The sequence below is a fragment of the Aotus nancymaae genome, unplaced genomic scaffold (assembly GCF_030222135.1).
Source record: "Aotus nancymaae isolate 86718 unplaced genomic scaffold, 86718_ANA_hifiasm-v0.15.2.pri h1tg000049l, whole genome shotgun sequence".
Lineage (NCBI taxonomy): Eukaryota > Metazoa > Chordata > Mammalia > Primates > Aotidae > Aotus > Aotus nancymaae.
In genome coordinates, this window is record NW_026988463.1 from 25,445,588 (window position 1) to 25,462,649 (window position 17,062).

The following is a 17,062-nucleotide window of genomic DNA, read 5'->3' on the forward strand; positions in this document are numbered from 1 at the left end:
GGCTATCCCTAGGACGTAGCTAAGCTGTGTGACCTTGGACAAGTTACTTAACCCCTCTGAGCCTGCTCAATAAGTATTAGGGGGAGGAAGCAAGAAATGGCTGGGTGGGTGCAGAGAAGAACGAGTAGGTGAATAGGTAGGTGGATGGGTAGAGAGAAGGTAGGTAAGGAAGGAAGGCAGGCAGCAGGGAGGGAGGAGAAATTAAATATCCTTGTTTTAATACACACTCAGGAACAGTGTAGTGAGTTAACAAGAATGTGGGCTCTGGAGCCCAAATGACTGCGTTCAGATCCCAACTCTGCCACTCATCAGCTGTGTGACCTTGGTCAAGTCACTTAACCTCTCTGAGCCTCGGTTTCCTTATCTGTAGAACAGGGGACAATGATGATGATGACAGCTATCTTCTAGACTCATTCTTTTTCATTTTGAGGATTTTATTTTTGGAGACAGGATCTTGCTCTGTTGCCCAGGCTGGAGTGCAGCACTGCAGTCATAGCTCACTGCAGCCTCAAACTCCTTGGCTCAAGTGATCCTCCCACCTCAGCCTCCAGAGTAGCTGGGACTACAGGCATGCACCACCATGACTGTTTAATTTTTTAATTTCTTTGTAGAGACAGGGTCTTGCTTTATTGCCCAGACTGGTCTTGAACCCCTAGCCTCAAGCGATCCTCCCACCTCAGCCTCTCAAAATGCTGGAATTATAAGTGTGCACCACTGCACACAGCCTTCTTGAGTATTTCTGAGGTTTAGATGAGAAGATGCATCTTTAAAGTCCTTAAAACCCTGGCACATGGCGAGCTTTCAGCATATATTAGCTCTTTTCCCTATCTCTTCTCCTGATCTTTCAACCACCACAGATATCACTGCATGTTATCAGAGAATTCACCCTGAAGATCAAGAGAAAGAAAAATAAAAACTGGCATCTTCCCAAGATTCGTTCTCCAGAGAACGCAAAATATTTTGGGGACCGGGAAGGGAAGCTCTACAGGGCCAGGATCCTTTGAATCAACACCAGGGGAATTTCTACCAAGTTCCTCAAAAACAGCTAGAAAAAAAAATAAAGAATAGCAAGACGCTTTCTCTTTTTTCTCTGGAGCGGTCATGAAGGTCAGCAGCAAGTTAATTCCCAAAAATGAGTCAGCTGGGAGAGCTACCAAGTGCATCTGAGCTGATGCCAAGACCAGCTCAACCATGGAGACCCCAACCCAGGCGGCACCGAAGGAACTAAGAAACAGACACAGAGATAGAAAGTAAAAGGTGGGCTATCAGGGGTCTCACAGCATTGCCAGCTGAGAGCCCAGAGCACACTCTGACCCCTGTATTTATTCTTTACAGTGACAAGTTTTACAAGCAGATGCTCTGTGTTCTTCATTGGTTAAAGGTAAACTAACCAGGCAGCTAGTGTATGTTCACTATAGGCTAAAGATAAACTAGAAAGCACTCTTTACGAGGGAACAAAGGAAAGAGTCACATATCCTGTGTTCAAAGAACTAACTCATCTGGTGTGAGACATATTCATATTGGTTACTGTTTTATAACGCTTTGAGCAATTTTCTGCTTTGGGGGGCTGACTAGGTTTCCCTTGCTGCTGCTCTCAGCAAACAATATGATACATCACACTTGTGAGAATTTGCCCTCAACAAGCTGACCTTGTTATCAAAACAGCACAAAACAGCCTCTCCCTGCTGTGGGACATTTCATCCTGGTATGGCACTATTTTCACAGCTTGATATGAGCTTAGGAATCAATTACACCCAGGCTCAAATCCCAGCTCTAATTTTTGGCTTGTGTGATGTTTTACTCCTCTGGGCCTCAGTTTCTCCATCTGTAAAATGGGACGAATGTTGTCTGCCCCACACTTTGTGGGATAAGGTGAGATCATGTAGGCACCAAAGTAATTCAGGATGGTGGTGATGGCAGTGGTGGTGGTGGTGGCAGAAATTCTCTTGCTCTCTTTCTTTTGGAACTGCTAGGCATTGAGCTTGTTAAATTTTGTCCCCTGGTTTCTTAAATGTCTTGCAGAAACATCCAACCCTCTCATGGGCTTCTGGCATGTTAGCAAGATGAAAACCCTCTTGAGAATTTCTTTTCTCTATTTTCTTCTTGAGTTTTCATGGGTTAATGACTGCCTTCTTCTTCATAGCTAGGCACTCCCATTTGACAGATGGGCAAAGTGAGGGATTCAGAGAGGTGATGTGATGTGCCCAAGGGGTCTTGCTCCCTGGAGCTCTGCAGCAGGAGGCTGGATCCAAAGGAAATGGAGGCAGAGAGGGATGGGGGTCAAGTCACAGCAGAGGGTCCCAAGCTCAGCCCACGACTAGGCAGAAGAGGCTCGGGAATGAGAAATAGACTGGTTTGCAAAGTCTGGAAAAGGACTTCTGTGGGACCTTGGGCAAGGCTCTGGTCCTTCTCTCTGTGCTGAGGGGTTGAATTCGGCCACTGAGGACTCTGGGTCCACGGGCCAAACTGTGCCACCTCTTCACGCCTCTGGTCTCGGTTTCCACATCTGCGCTATGTGGTGGCTCCAGGCGGCTCTGCCTGCCTCGTGAGTCATTACGGAGAGGCCTGTGGGGATGAGGTCACAGGTCCCCAAGAGGCAAGTGTCACCCGATGGCCCCAAATGTCTTCTTTGCAGGTGACCTTTGGTGACAGCAGATGCCTGCTGTGGGGCCAGGCCCCCCTCATCGTCTCACTCCCTCTCTGAGGGCCCAGCTGCGGGTGGGCGGGGTGGGCGGGGCCGGCGGAGAGCGGCTCACCACATCCTCCTCTTCCTCCCAACTCTCCACACGCGGCTGGGTGGCAGCCAGCAGCCTCGGACAGACCCACTGGCATCTCTCTGCTGAGTGACCATAAGTTCGGCGTCTGACGATCTGCCTGCCTCTCCCTGAGTGTGGTTGACAGTCACGTAGCCGTGTCGTGCATCCCTGCCGAGGCCGTCTATTACCTATCTCCTGTCTCCTTCCTCTATCTGCTGCTCTGTGGGACACCTGCCTGGAGGGCCAGCTGCCCGTCATCGGAGCGACAGGTCTTATGACAGCCTGATTGGTGGTGACTCGGGCTGGGTGTGGATTCTCACCCCCGGGCCCCTGCCTGCTTTCTCAGACCCTCATCTGTCACCCCTACGCTGAACCCAGCTGCCACCCCTAGAAGTCCATCAGATTGCCCCCAGCACACGGAATGGACTTGTGAGAAGGAAGCTGAAACAGAAGGTAACTCCAGCCCTGGTTCTCCGCTGGGACCAGGGTACCTTCTTTGCCCAGGAGGGACTGTTCCCTGCCTGCCGCATCTAGTATCACAGTGGGAGGCCTCAGAGGACGTGCCCAAGGCACAACTGGGGACACTGATGCAGTGAGGCTGAGCAGAATTGAGGCTGGGGTCTTTTGTTCAGCACAGCTTAGGATGCCCCAAGGGCCCAGCAGCAGGGGTGTGGCTGAGATGACCCCCTGTCTTGAAAACTGGCCTCCAAAAGGCAGGGGGTCGGGGAAGGAGAGCCAGTTTCAGGCCAAACATAATGTGTCAATCACCCGATTCTGGGCAGCTGAGTCGGGTGGTGATGGGCATGGGTGCAGAGTCTGATGGGACCCATTCTGTGCCAGTTTCTGTGTTTTACCATCTTGATTCCACCCAGTCCTTCAGAACAATTGCTGGTGTGCCCATTTCACAGATGAGCAAATGAGGCTGCGAGAGGTAGAGTGATTTTCCCTCGGGGACTCAACTGGGCTGTAGCAGGGTGGGCAGTCAAACCAGGTAACCCCATGAGCTGTCGCTGGATCTTTCTCATGAAGCACAGGGAACAGATCAGATGGTAAGAGGTTAACCCAGTGTGCATGTGGAGGAGAGGGGAGTGGGGTGGTCAGTGGAGGCTGAGCCCTGAAGGATGGGAAAGGAGGAAACATTCCTGGTGGAGGAGCCCTGGGGAGTGGGAACTTAGGACTTGCCGCAGGAATGACGTCTCTGCTCAGTAAAGGCAGAAGGCCAGGTGTGGAGGCTTCAAAACCAGGAGGCCGCTGTGGAGAGGACATCTGTGCCTCCCTGGGGGGAGAGTGGGACTTTCAGAAGCACATGGTGGAGTGGGGGAAAACCTGCCAGGTCACAACCCGGCCACGCGCCTTCCTCGCTCAGCGAAGTTGGGCAAGTCTCTCTGCTTCTAGCCTCGAGAAGGCTTCGTTTTCTCACCTGTGAAATGGGGACCAAGGTAGCTCCATCCTTGTGGGGCTGGCTGTGGGGTCTTCAGGGCAGAACAGGGTGAGAGCTGCGCTCTCAGTTGGCCCTTTTCCTTTGGGGAAGGGAGTTTGTGGCATGAGGAGCCTTGAGCCCATGGGGGAAGGGCCAGACTCCAAGAGTGACAGATTGAGGGACACCCTCAGGCTGCTGTGGTCCCGCCTACCCCAGCCACCTGGCTCTTGCCCCCCCCAGTGCCAACTCACCATGTTGTAGGCACTTAAGGATCTCCCATAGTCCTCACCAGGTGAAGTGGGTAGCGTCATTCAGCCCATTTCACAGATGAGGAGAGTGAGGCTTAGTGGGGACAAGCTTGCCCCAGGTTAACTGTGACCAGATGACGTGGAGCTGGGATTGGACGCCAGTCTGTAGGACAACAAGGCCACCCACCACCTGCTAGATAGAATAGCATGTAAACAAGACTCGTGGTTCTGGGTGGCTTCTGAGAAGCCGCATTGGATGGGGATGGCTGGGCATTCATTCCCACGGGACGGGCAGCCCCCAGAGGAGAGGCCCTGCTCCCCAACTCCCCACCGTGGGTTCCGCGATGCCCCTGTTTTGCCCACTCCACTGCCAGCAGGCTGTCCGGATCCTTACGCAGTGGAGGTAGCTAAGAGCCCTTGTGATAGGAGGTGGCCAGAATCCAGGCCCAGGAGAGGTGGGAGAGCAAGACAAAGCCAGCCCTGAGCTCAGACTGCAGGCTCCCTGCTACCCAGCGATGCTGGCTTCAGGCCAGGAGAAGAAGCAGGGAGGTGCGGGTTAGAGCCGGTAGGGGCTTGTGGGCAGTAGAGTTGCGGGTGGATGCTGAAGGAGGAGGCCCATTCAAGAAAAAGCCGGTCACCAGCAGCTCTGGAAAGAACCTACTTCTCTGCAGCATCAGGACCACCTAGGTGCCTGATAAATAAATGAATGAAAGAAAGGAGGGGTATCCATTCCTTCCGCAGCCAGAGAGGGGAGCTAGCGCCTTCAGCATCCTCACAGGCAGACGCAGGGCCCTTCTCTACACAACTGGGAAGGGGTCCCCACGGTCAGATGGGGGCACTGGACCCGGCTTCCAAGCACACCACCCCTTGTGATTTTGAGCTGTGGAACTGGTCAGAGCTGGGTTCAAGTCCCAGCTCCACCACTTAGTACCTGTGTGACCTTGAGGAAGCCACTTGCCCTCTCTGAAGCTCAGTTGCTGTACCTGTAAGAGTGGGACTAGGAGTAAGGATGACTGTCTTAGGTCTGTTTCCGTAGGGACAGGCACAGGTCTTAATCGGCCTGTTCTTACTGAATATCTGCCATGGTCCAGGCACCTCCCTAGGTCCTGAAGCTCCGGGGTGCACACAGAGAAAAAGCCAGTGCGATGACAAAAGCGAAAGAGCTGGGCACAGATGGCTCATGAGAAGTGGCTGCTATTATGTTTTACTTTTTCAAAAAAAATTTTTTGAAACAGAGTCTCGCTCTATCACCCAGGCTGAAGTATGGTGGCCTAATCTTGGCTCACTGCAACCTCCACCTCCCAGATTCAAGCGATTCTCCTGCCTCAGCCTCCAGAGTAGCTGGGACTACAGGCACCTGCCACCACACCCGGCTAATTTTTGTATTTTTAGTAGAGACGGGGTTTCACCATGTTGGCCAGGCTGGTCTCGAACTCCTGGGATCAAGTGATTTGCCCACCTCATAGTCCCAAAGTGCTGGGATTACAGGCATGAGCCACTGTTACTGGCCTATGTTTTACTTTAAATATTTAAAAGCTCTTTGCTTTTAGCTATGAAAATACAGTTAACAGAATAAAAATCCTAAAGATTGGTCATATTGGCATATACCAGACCTCAATAAATGAGAGCTCTTATGATGATTCTGCTTTCCCCTTTTTCAGATGGGGAAACTGAGGTTCAGAGCGGGCTGGGGATTTTCTAGGGTCACTCAGGGAACCATCTAGAAGGAAGCAGTGAAGAGAGAGGAACAGGTGCTTCCTCCAGAAAGAGGGTCTTCTCACCCTCGCTCCCCTTCCTCACATACCCTCCTTACTTGCCCTCCAGAGCCCCGGGACAAGTGGGGGGGAGAGGCAATGGGAGGAACCCACCCCCACCCCTGGCTCGCAGGTGCCACCACCCCCACTCCCTGCCCTGGCCCCAGGCCAAAGGGACTTTTCATGACAGCTCAAATGAGACCTCTGAGTAAATTTGGAACTTCTGTAACAACCTGAGAATATTCCCCAAGCTGGGGGTCAGGGGCCCCATGGAGGGCCCCCAACTGCCCACCCAGGACATCTGTGTCTCGAACCCAGCCTGCTGGTCTCTGCAGCCCCCAGGAAGGATCTGGCCACCTCCGCCCCTCACCCCGAATTGTCCCCAGGGAAGTGGGGTAAGTGCCCCAACCCAGCTCCCAGCTCAGGCCTAGGCTGTCGCTCGCTGTGTGAACACAACAAGGCCCTATGCCTTTCTGGGCCTTCTTTTCCTCATCTGCCAGTGGGCTTGACTAGGACGAGGCCTTGCCAACTTTCCCCAGAATGAATCAGTAACACCAGTCCTTTATGGCCAGGGCCAGGGTAGGCGGACGGGGCTGCTGGGAACTGAGGGGTGAGAGAGGGTGGGTGGCCAGCCCCGCCCCCACCTCATGGCCTCTAGCTGTCACGCTTCAAAGCCCCCTTCCACTGCTCTACACCCAGCCCCTCCTGGCCTGGAGGAAAGGGAGCTGGAGTGAGATCCGGCTGCAGAGGCTGAGAGGTTGCAAGGTTTGGGCAAGGCTGCACTGGATGACAGGGCTTGCAGGGAGATCGAGGTTGCACAGGCGGTGGGGGTGGGGAGCGGGGACTGCAGGGGCTGGGACTGGGATTTCATGCTCCTCAGCTAGGAGAAGTTGCACAGGCTGAAAGAAGTGCCAGGAGGGAAAGATTGCTGGAGCTAATATTTACTGCCTGGCTAGGAGAGAGAGATAGGCTGAGAGGTCGCACAGCCTCAGGTTGCACGAGCTGGGGAAGGGAAGGCCCTTCCTCTCACCTTCAGCTTCTACTGATTAAGCTGTAAGCCTGAGGTCCCCAACATACCTGTCTTCAGACACCCATAACCCACCCTTGCCATCGGCAAAAAAAAAAAAAAAAAAAAAAGATGAAAGCAACTAACCCTAACCACACCCCTAACACTCACCACGCTTCCCTGCCTCACACTTCTCAGCCAGGCTAAGCCTCCTGCCCCCATTCCACAGATGAGGAAAGCTGAGGCTCAGAGAAAGGCAGAGATACAGCCAAGTTCCCACTGTGAGTGAGTGATAGAGTCTCCTTTCTGATCCAGGGGCACCCGGCCGGTTCTTCCCCAGCCTGAGAACTCACTGAGATGAGAGCTCGCTGTGTGACCCCGGGCAGCCCACTGTCCTTCTTTGAAAGTTCCTTTTCACTAATCTGATGACATTAGTCGTGATTATTCACACTCCTGGAACGGAGGGTGTTGCCTGAGGTGGGGTGTGGGGGAGTTCCTGCAGACGGTGAGGAAGCTGATGAGGAAATCAGGACCTCTCAGGGGCTGCCTCAATCCTTAGCCCCATTCATTCATTCATTCATTCATTTTCATTCATTCATTCACCATTGTTCTTCAGCTACTTATTGAGCACCTACTGTGTTCCAGGTCCCCTTGTCTGCACTAGGGCTACTGTGCTGAGCAAAACAGTTCAATTACCCAACCTCTGGGAGCTTATGCTTCAGTATAGAAACAAATTAGAAACACACACACAGAGACATTTACAAAACTATTCCTCATATTACACTTGCTATGAAGGAGACAACCTAGGGGATGTGGGTGCAGAGATCCGTGGCATAGGCCCCGTTCAGACAGGGGGATGGCCTCTTTGGAGAGGCAGCACTGAACTTGAAACCTGAGGATGAGAAGGGAGGCTGGGGGAAAAGCATTCTAGGCAGAGGGAATGGCGTGTGCAAAGGCCCTGACATAGGAAAAAAGGTTGAAGCATTAAAACTTTTATCCTCGGCGAGGAGCGTTGCCTCACACCTGTAATTCCAGCATTTTGGGAGGCCAAGGCAGGTGGATCGCCTGAGGTCAGGAGTTCGAGACCAGCCTGAGCAACATGGTGAAACCTTGTCTCTACTAAAAATACCAAATTAGCCAGGCGTGGTGTCCCATGCCTGTAATCCCAGTTACATGGGAGGCTAAGGCAGGAGACTCACTTGAGCCCAGGAGGTGGAGGTTGCAGTGAGCTGAGATCATGGCACTCTAGTCTGTGCAACAGAACAAGACCCCATCTCAAAAAAACAAAAACAAAAAACACAACAACAACAAAACTTTTATCCTCACCAAATACATAAGGCTCTCAATCCCCTGAACTCCAGAAAAAGGGGTCAAAAAGCGTAAGATTTAACCTAGGAGTGTACAGTCTGCAAGTCTACATAGGTTTTAACACTGAGGGTAATGTTCACGAGTCATTCCCGCAGCATTTAGTCTCTCGTGTAGCAAATGTTTTGAGCACCCACTGTATGTTAGACACTGATTAGTGACTGGGGATTCAGCTGTAACCGAGAGACATACTGTTCCTGCCTAGATGGTGCCCAGAATGTAGATGAAAACACCGTGAGCTATGTGCTATGTGGAGGGTGGACCCCAGAGGAAGGAGTGACTCATGCTCTTTGGAGAGGTCAAAGATTGACAGAGGAGCTGCCATTTGAATGGAATTTTGAAGACTGAGTAGGAGGCTGACAGCCAAAAAGGGCAGAGAGTTCCAGTGGCTAAAAGGGCATGTGCACAGGTGTAGAAGCCAAGTGAATGGGTCATGTTGGTGAGGCTGTCAGTGGTCTGATGAGCCTGAAGCCCAGGATGAATACTGGGAGCTAGATCCTGAAATGCCTTGAATACCAGACAAGGAATTTGGAGTTTTCTCTTGTGGACAACAGAGAGCCATGGAATGACATGGTTGGAGAATGGAGTTGGAGGAATCACAGCTCTAGAGCTATAGCAGGAAGGTCAGAGAGGAGGACCAGCAGGATAGCAGGTAGGCAGAAGTCCTTGCAGACCCGGGATAACCTTAGGCATTCTCTCTTCTGTGTTACCCCTCGGGAAGTCCCTCCGCCTTAACGCTTCCTCTTCTGGTGACCTGTTGTCTCCTGTTCCTGGCACTTCTGGGGAGTCCCTCTTCACCCACTTCATTTCTTTGTGATCCCTATGGGAAAGAGGGTCATTTTACTTTTACCACACTCCCCACCTTTCACTTTCAGCCCCGTGTCCCCACCTGGGTCACATTGGAGAGAATGGCCGACTTGAGGAACTAGACGAACCCCATTACTCAATCATGTGACAGAAAAAAGATACAGGGAAACCAAGAACTTGGGTTCTTTCCAGTGTGGGGAGGTTGTAAATAATGCTGCTATGAACAGGCTGGTACGTGTCTGCTTGTGCACATATGGTTGCATTTCTCTTTGGTTATATAACTTGGAGACAGACATGTTGAGTCTCTGCTTAGCAGAAGTTTCCCATAGTGGTTGTGTCAATTTACACTCTTGCCAGAATGTTTATGTTTATCTCTCTCTCTCTCTCTACGTGTGTATTCATATAGATATATAATATTTATAGATTTATTTTATAAGTAAAAAAATTGTATATTTATATTTTATTATAAATACATATGTAAATGTATAATAAATAAATTTATAATAAATATTATATATATATATAATTCTTTCCCTCTTCCCCTTTCAGTTTCTTTTTCATTTTCTTAATGGAAACTTTGGAGCAACAAAAATTCTTAATTTTAATGAAGTTTATCAGTCTTTCTTTATGGCCAGAGCTTTCAATGTGTGTTGCCTGCAGTAAGGTGATAAAAATATTATCTTATGTCTTTTTCCAGATAATTTATTGTTTTACCTTCCAAATTTAGGTCTACAGTCTATCTGTAGTTATTTTTCTGTATGGTGTAAGTCAGGGTCCAAGGTTTATTTTTTCCATATCAATATTCAATTAATATACCATCATTTAAGAAAAATATCATGTTTTCTCTCTACTGCCGTGCACTGGTGAACTACTGAAAATCAAGTTGTTGAATACATGACTTTGTCCCTATTATTTCTATTTTTTTCTATTGGTTAGTTTGTTTTTCCTTGCAACAATGCCATACTTTGTAGATTACTTAATAAATCTTGACATTCTTCTTCAAAATTTTCTAAACTATTTTCAGTCCTTTGCATTTCTATATAAACTTTAGAACTACCTCATCAATTTCCACCAAAGAAAATCTTACTGGGGATATTTTTTCTTTGAAATTTTGGATTTTATTAAAATTTTAGTTCAATTTGGAGGGAACTAGCATCCTTAAAATATTAAATTTTCCAATCCATGAACATAGTATGTACCTCCACTTATTTATATTTTCTTTAATTTTTCTTAGTAATGTCTTGTAGGTTTCTGTGTAGAAGTCTTGTACATCAGCCAGGTGCAGTGGTTTATACCTGTAATCCTAGAACTTTGGGAGGCCAATGTGGGTGGATCACTTGAGGTCAGGAGTTCGAGACCAGCCTGGACAATGTGGTGAAACCCCATCTCTACTAAAAATACAAAAATTAGCTTCGGGTGATGGTGCATGCTTGTAATCCCAGCTACTTGGGAGGCTGAGGCAGGAGAATTGCTTGAACCCTGGAAGGCAGAAGTTACAGTGAGCAGATGTTGCACCACTACACTCCAGCCTGGGTGACAGAGCAAGACTCCATCTGGAAAAAAAAAAAAAAAAAAAGTCTAGTACATCTTTCATTAGATTCCTTCTTGGATATTTGATTTTTTGAGGCTGATGTAAATTGCATAATTTTAAAATTTCTTGATTGTTCTTAGTGCATAGAAATATGATGAGTTTTTATACTTTACAATTTTATTAACACTTTTTAAAGCTAAAGTTCCAGATGTAGAAAGAAATAGCTATCAAACCCAGCCCACTTCATCTGATCATCAGTTGAGGGCTTCCTGTCTTTCTTTGCTTTTGTGATGTTTATGGATCTTTTCCTCTGCTAATCTAACAAGAGAGAGTATTATAGTGCAAAGTATAGTGTTCCAGGCTTGGATTTTATTAACCAGTAGATTTTTTTACCCTCAACAGTTTTTAGATGTACAGTACAATATTGTAAATAGGAATGCACATTGGTTTGCAACAGATATCTAGAACTTTTTCATATTGCATGGGTGAAACTCTATACCCATCAAACAACAATTCTTCATTTCTCCCTCCCCCAGTCCCTGGCAACCACCATTCCACTTTCTGTTTCTATGAGATTGATTACTTTAGCTACATCATATAAGTGATACAATGTAGTATTTGTTCTTTTTGCAATCGGTTTATTTCACTTCACATAATGTCCTCAAGATGTATCCATGTTGTAACATACGACAGGACTTCCTCCTTTTTAAAGGCTAAATAATATTCCATTATGTATATACTTTATTTTCTTTATTCATTCATCTATCAATAAATTTAGATTGCTTGCTCATCTTGGCTATTATAAATATTGCTGCAATAAACATGAGTGTGCAAAGATGTTGTTTTTATTTCTTTTGGATCTATATCTGGTACTTCTATTTTTTAATCTTAAAAAAATTTTAAAAGTTTTTCATCATTTTACAATCCCACTAAAAGTGCACAAGGGTTGCAGTCCTCACATCTTCACCACCACTTGTTCTTTTTTTTTTTTTATAATGACCATCCTAACAGGTGCAAGGTTGATATCTCATTATAGTTTTGATTTATATTTCTCTGATGATTAGCTATGTTGAGGATATTTTCATATGCCTACTGGCCATTTACTGATATTCTTTGGGGAAATATCTGTTCTTGGCCTTTATCCATTTTTTTTTTTTTTTTTTTTTGAGACAGAATCTTGCTCTGTCACCCAGGCTGGAGTGCAGTAGCTCGATCCTGGCTCACTGCAACCTCCACCTCCCGGGTTCAAGGAATTCTCCTGTCTCAGCCTCCCGAGTAGCTGGAATTACAGGCACCCACCACCATGCCTGGCTAATTTTTATTAGTAGAGATGGGGTTTCATCATGTTGGGCATAGTGGTCTTGAACTCCTGACCTCAGGTGATCCCCCCACCTCGGCCTCCCAAAATGCTGGGATTACAGGTGTGAGCCACCACACCTGGCAATTTTTAAATTGAGTTACTTGTTTTTATGTCGTTATTGAGTTGTAGGAATTTTCTGTATATTCTAGATATTAACCCCTTATCTGATGTATGGTTTGCAAATATTTTCACCCACTCCATAGGTTGCCTTTTGATTCTGTTGATGATTTCCTCTGCTGAACAGAATTTTAAAGTTTGACGTAGTCCCATTTATCTGTTTTGCTTTTGTTGTCTGTGCTTCTAGTATCATATACAAGAAATCATCGCTCGTTTCAATTTCATGAAGATTTTCATGTATGTTTTCTTCTAGGAGTTTTATAGTATCAGGTCTTATGAGCCTCCTGTATTACATTTATCTGATTTTTGTAACTATCCTTGCATTCTGCAGATAAATCCTATAGCCTTTTAATGTGTTGTTAAATTTGCCTTGCTAGCTTTTTGTTGAGGATTTTTGCATCGGTATTCATCAGGAGTATCGGTCTGTAGTTTTGTGTTCTTGCATCATTGTCTGGCTTTGATATTGGGGCCTCATAAAATGAGTTTGGAAGTGCTTCCTTCTGTTCAGTTGTTTGTAAGTGTTAGGGATGGATTGGTGTTGGTTCTTTAAATATTTGATAGAATTCTCCAGTGAAGCCATCTGGGCCAGGGCTTTACTGATTCCATCTCCTTTCTAGTTTAGGTCTGTTTAGATTTTTCTATTTTGTCGTGATTCAGTCTGGGTAGGTTGTACATGTATAGGAATTTATTAATTTTTTTGAAGTATCCAACTTGTTGGCATATAATTGTTCATAGAAGTCTCTTAGAATCCTTTTTATCTCTGTAGAATTAGTTGCAATGTCTCCTCCTTTATTTCCAATTTTAGTTAATTTAAGTCTTCTCTCTCTTTTTTAAATTTAACTAAGTTTTTTTCAGTTTTGCTGATCATTAGAAATACGATAGATTTGTATATTGATCTCAACCTCAGTTTCGTTGTTTAACAATTATTATTCTAATAGTTCATTTGTTGAGGATAGTGGACTTTTCTGGTTTCTCAATTCTTTTGTAATTTAAACACATAATTTTCTAATCTTTATAAATTCAAAGTTTATTTTTCTTACTTTATTATGTTAAGTAGTGCCTCTAGTATAAGATGTTTTTGTTTTCACCCTGACCTCAGGGAGGAAGTGTTCAATATTTCACAATTAAGGATAATGTTAGCTATGTATAGTGTGTTTGTGTGTGTGTGTGTGTGTGTGTAATCTTAATTAGATTAAAGAAAACTACTCTATTTCTGCTGTTTTGACAGGTTTTAAAAATCCTGAATGTGTGTCGCAATTTATTAAATGTGCTTTCTGAACTTATTGTATAATAATATAAACCTTCTTCTTTATTCTGTTAATGTGGTGAAATTGATTATGGTTTCCAAATGTCATACTAAGCTTATATTCCTGAAATAAACCCATACGATAATAAGTTATCTATTTTTGTACATATTATTAGATTTGATTTGTTAATATTTTGTTTCGGATATTTTGCATCTTATTTATGGAAAAGATTGACCTGTAATTCTACTTTCCTTTAAGGTCAAGTTTTGGAATTAAGATTGTCATTTATTTCAGACATCAAAGAAAGCACGGATGTGTCTGAGATTATGTCTGCCATCTTGCTATTTGTTTTCTTTTTTGACCTACCTAGTCCTTCTTCTTTTTCTTCTTTGTTCTATTTTGTAGAAAATCAAGTTTTAAAAATTATTATTCCATGTTTCCTATTAGTCTGTTCATTGTACCTTCTTTTATAATACTTCTTGTGCTTATCTTAGAGATTATAACATGCATACTCATTATTATTATTATTAGGATCTACTTTATTAGTTTATCACTTTTTACGCAATATGAATTCTTCCAAAAGTTCATGGAAAATTCAGATTATGAAAAAACTATGCGTGAAGTTCCACTATTTTAACACCAAAATAAACTCGTACTGACTTGCTATAGCATGTGTAAACAGGATCTAGTTTGAGGCACTAGGAAGGATAAGGCATCCGTTTGAAAAAAAAAAGCCCCCATCATTGCAACATGAATTCTGCTAAAATTGAAGCAGGAACAAACATCAAATTTATGGTGAAACTTGGGTGGAAGAATGGCGAAATCAATGATGAAGATAAAGCCCTCCGTGGCAGATCATCCACATCAATTTGTTAGGAAACATTCATCTTGTTCATGCCTTAATCAAAGGGAGCGATGATTAACAGCCCAAACATAGACCTCTCACTCAGTTCAGGGTACAGAATTCTGACTGAAAAATCCAAGTGGAGCAAACTTCCCACTCACTGGGTGCCAAAACCACTGTGCACAGATCTTCCATGGAAATTTTAAACAAACGGGATCAAGATTCAGAAGCGTTTCCTCACATTATTGTCATAGGAGATTAAACATGGCTTTACCAGTTCATCCTGAAGACAGAGCAATGGCTCCCAGGTTCAGCCAAAGCAAAAGCAGACCGGTCAAGAGAGAAGGTCATGGCGACGGGTTTTGGGGATGCTCAAGGCATTTTGCTTGTTGACTTTCTGGACAGCCAAAGAATAACATCTGCCTATTATGAGAGTGTGTTGAGGAAATTAGCCGAAGCTTTAGCAGAAGAATGCCCAGGAAAGCTTCACCAGAGAGCCCTCCACCATAGCAATGCTCCTGCTCATTCTTCTCATCAAATAAGGACAATTTTACAGAGTTTCCATGAGAAATCAGGCATCCACCTTAAAGTTCGGATTTGGCGCCTTCTGACTTCTTTTTGTTTACTAATCTTGAACGATCTCCCATTTTTCTTTAGTTAATAATGTAAAAAAGACTGCATTGATATGGTTTCATTCCCAGGACCCCCCAGTTCTTTAGAGATGGACTAAGTGCCCGCTGTCATCACTTACAAAAGTGTCTTGACCTTGATTGAATTTATGTTGAGAAATAGAGTTTATTTTTTCATTGTTATCTTTGAATTCCATATTTTTTATGAACTTTTTGAAGTCCTCTTGTACAATAGCCTTTAACTTTATTCACCACTCCTTGCCTTTGGGGTTTCACGGTCGTTATATCATTAGTATGTTAAGTAATTAATAATTATAGGAATTCATATATTTATTGATTTACTTTTTGAGACAGAGTCTCACTTTGTCGCCCAGGCTGGAGTGCAGTGTTGCAATTTCACCTCACAGCAACCTTTGCCTCCCAGGTTCAAGCAATTCTCCTGCCTCAGCCTCCCCAGTAGCTGGCACTACAGGCATGTGCCGTCATGTCAGGCTAATTTTTTGTATTTTTAGTAGAGACTGGGTTTTGCCATGTTAGTCAGGCTGGTCTCAAACTCCTGACCTCAGGTGACCCACCTGCCTCTACCTCCCAAAGTGTTGGGATTACAGGCGTGGGCCACCGCACCCGGCCTAATTAATATATTTAGAGGACTTTCTGTTATGCTTCATTTCACCCTACAGTACCTAGAGATGCTTCCCATCTGGAATTCTTTTCCTTTTACCTGAAAAACTCACTGTCCTATATCTCTTGATGCAGGTCTATCATTGACAAAATCTCTCACTTAGTTTTGTCTGAAAAAAATCCTTATTTTGCCTTCATTTCCAAAAATCTGTATTTCAGATGTAATTCACAAAACTTGAAATGTGCTCTTAAAGTGGGCAATTCAGTGGTTTTTAGTATACTAACAAAGATGTGCAGCCATCACCACTAACTCCTCATTTTCATCACTCCAGAAACAAACCTACACCCACTGCTGTTACTGTCTGTCCCCTGGCCCCTCGCCCACAGCTCCTGACAGCCACTAACCTACTTTCCGTCCCGATGGATCTGCCAGTGCTGGACATTTCACACATATGGAATCACACAACATGAGGCCTTTTGTGTCTGGTGTCTTTAGCATGAATTTTTAAAGTTCATCTGTTTTGTAGCATGTATCAGTAGCTCATTCCTTTTTATGGCTAAATAATATTCCACTGCATGGATATACCATATTTTTTTTAATCCATTCACTAATTGATAGAAATTTGGCTTGTTTCCAATTTTTTGCTACTATGAATAATGAGTGCTGCTGTGAACATTTGTGTACAAAGTTTGTAAATTTCTTTCTGAACATATATCTGCAATTATTTTATTTTCCTTTTTCTTTTTTCTTTCTTTCTTTCTTTCTTTCTTTCTTTTTTTTTTTTTTTTTTTTTTTTTTTTTTGAGACAGGGTCTCACTCTGTCACCCAGGCTGGAGTGCAGTGGTGTGAAAACAGCTCGCTGCAGCCTCAAACTTCTGGGCTCCAGTGATCCTCCCACCTCGGCCTCCTGAGTAGCTGGGGCCACAGGTGCATGCCACCATGCCCAGCAAATATTTTAATTTTAATTTTTGTAGAGATGAAGTCTTGCCACGCTACCCAGACTAGTCTCAAACTCCTGGGCTCAAGCAACTCTCCCACCTCGCCTCCTGAAATGTTAGGATTATAGGCATAAGCCACTGCATCTGATCAGTTCCTTTCACTATATACCTAGGTGTGAAGTTTCTTGGTCATGTGGTAACAGTGTACAGTCACACATTGCTTAATGACGAGGATACATCCATCCTGAAGGACCTGCCTGAGGCTGTTTTGCTGTTAACATTTTTGTTTGCTTTTGAGAATCTCACTCTGTCACCTAGGCTGGAGTGCAGTGTGCGATTTCAGGTCACTGCAGCCTCTGCCTCCCAGGTTCAAGCAATGCTGTGCCTCCGTCTCAAGAATAGCTGGGATTACAGGCAC

General features: G+C 45.1%; 1 protein-coding gene across 2 annotated transcripts in view; it reads left to right on the plus strand.

The window, feature by feature from the left end:
• The first annotated feature begins 2,786 nt into the window (after positions 1-2,786).
• Positions 2,787-17,062, plus strand: part of IL21R (interleukin 21 receptor) — a 45,974-nt gene continuing 31,698 nt past the window's right edge. The window contains exon 1 of one of the 2 annotated variants that reach the window (XM_012464616.2): positions 2,787-3,209. The gene's annotated coding sequence lies outside the window, so the exon portion shown is untranslated. Of the gene's footprint in view, positions 3,210-6,804; positions 9,202-17,062 lie in introns of those variants that run through there. The other variant, XM_012464617.2, reaches the window with a different exon arrangement.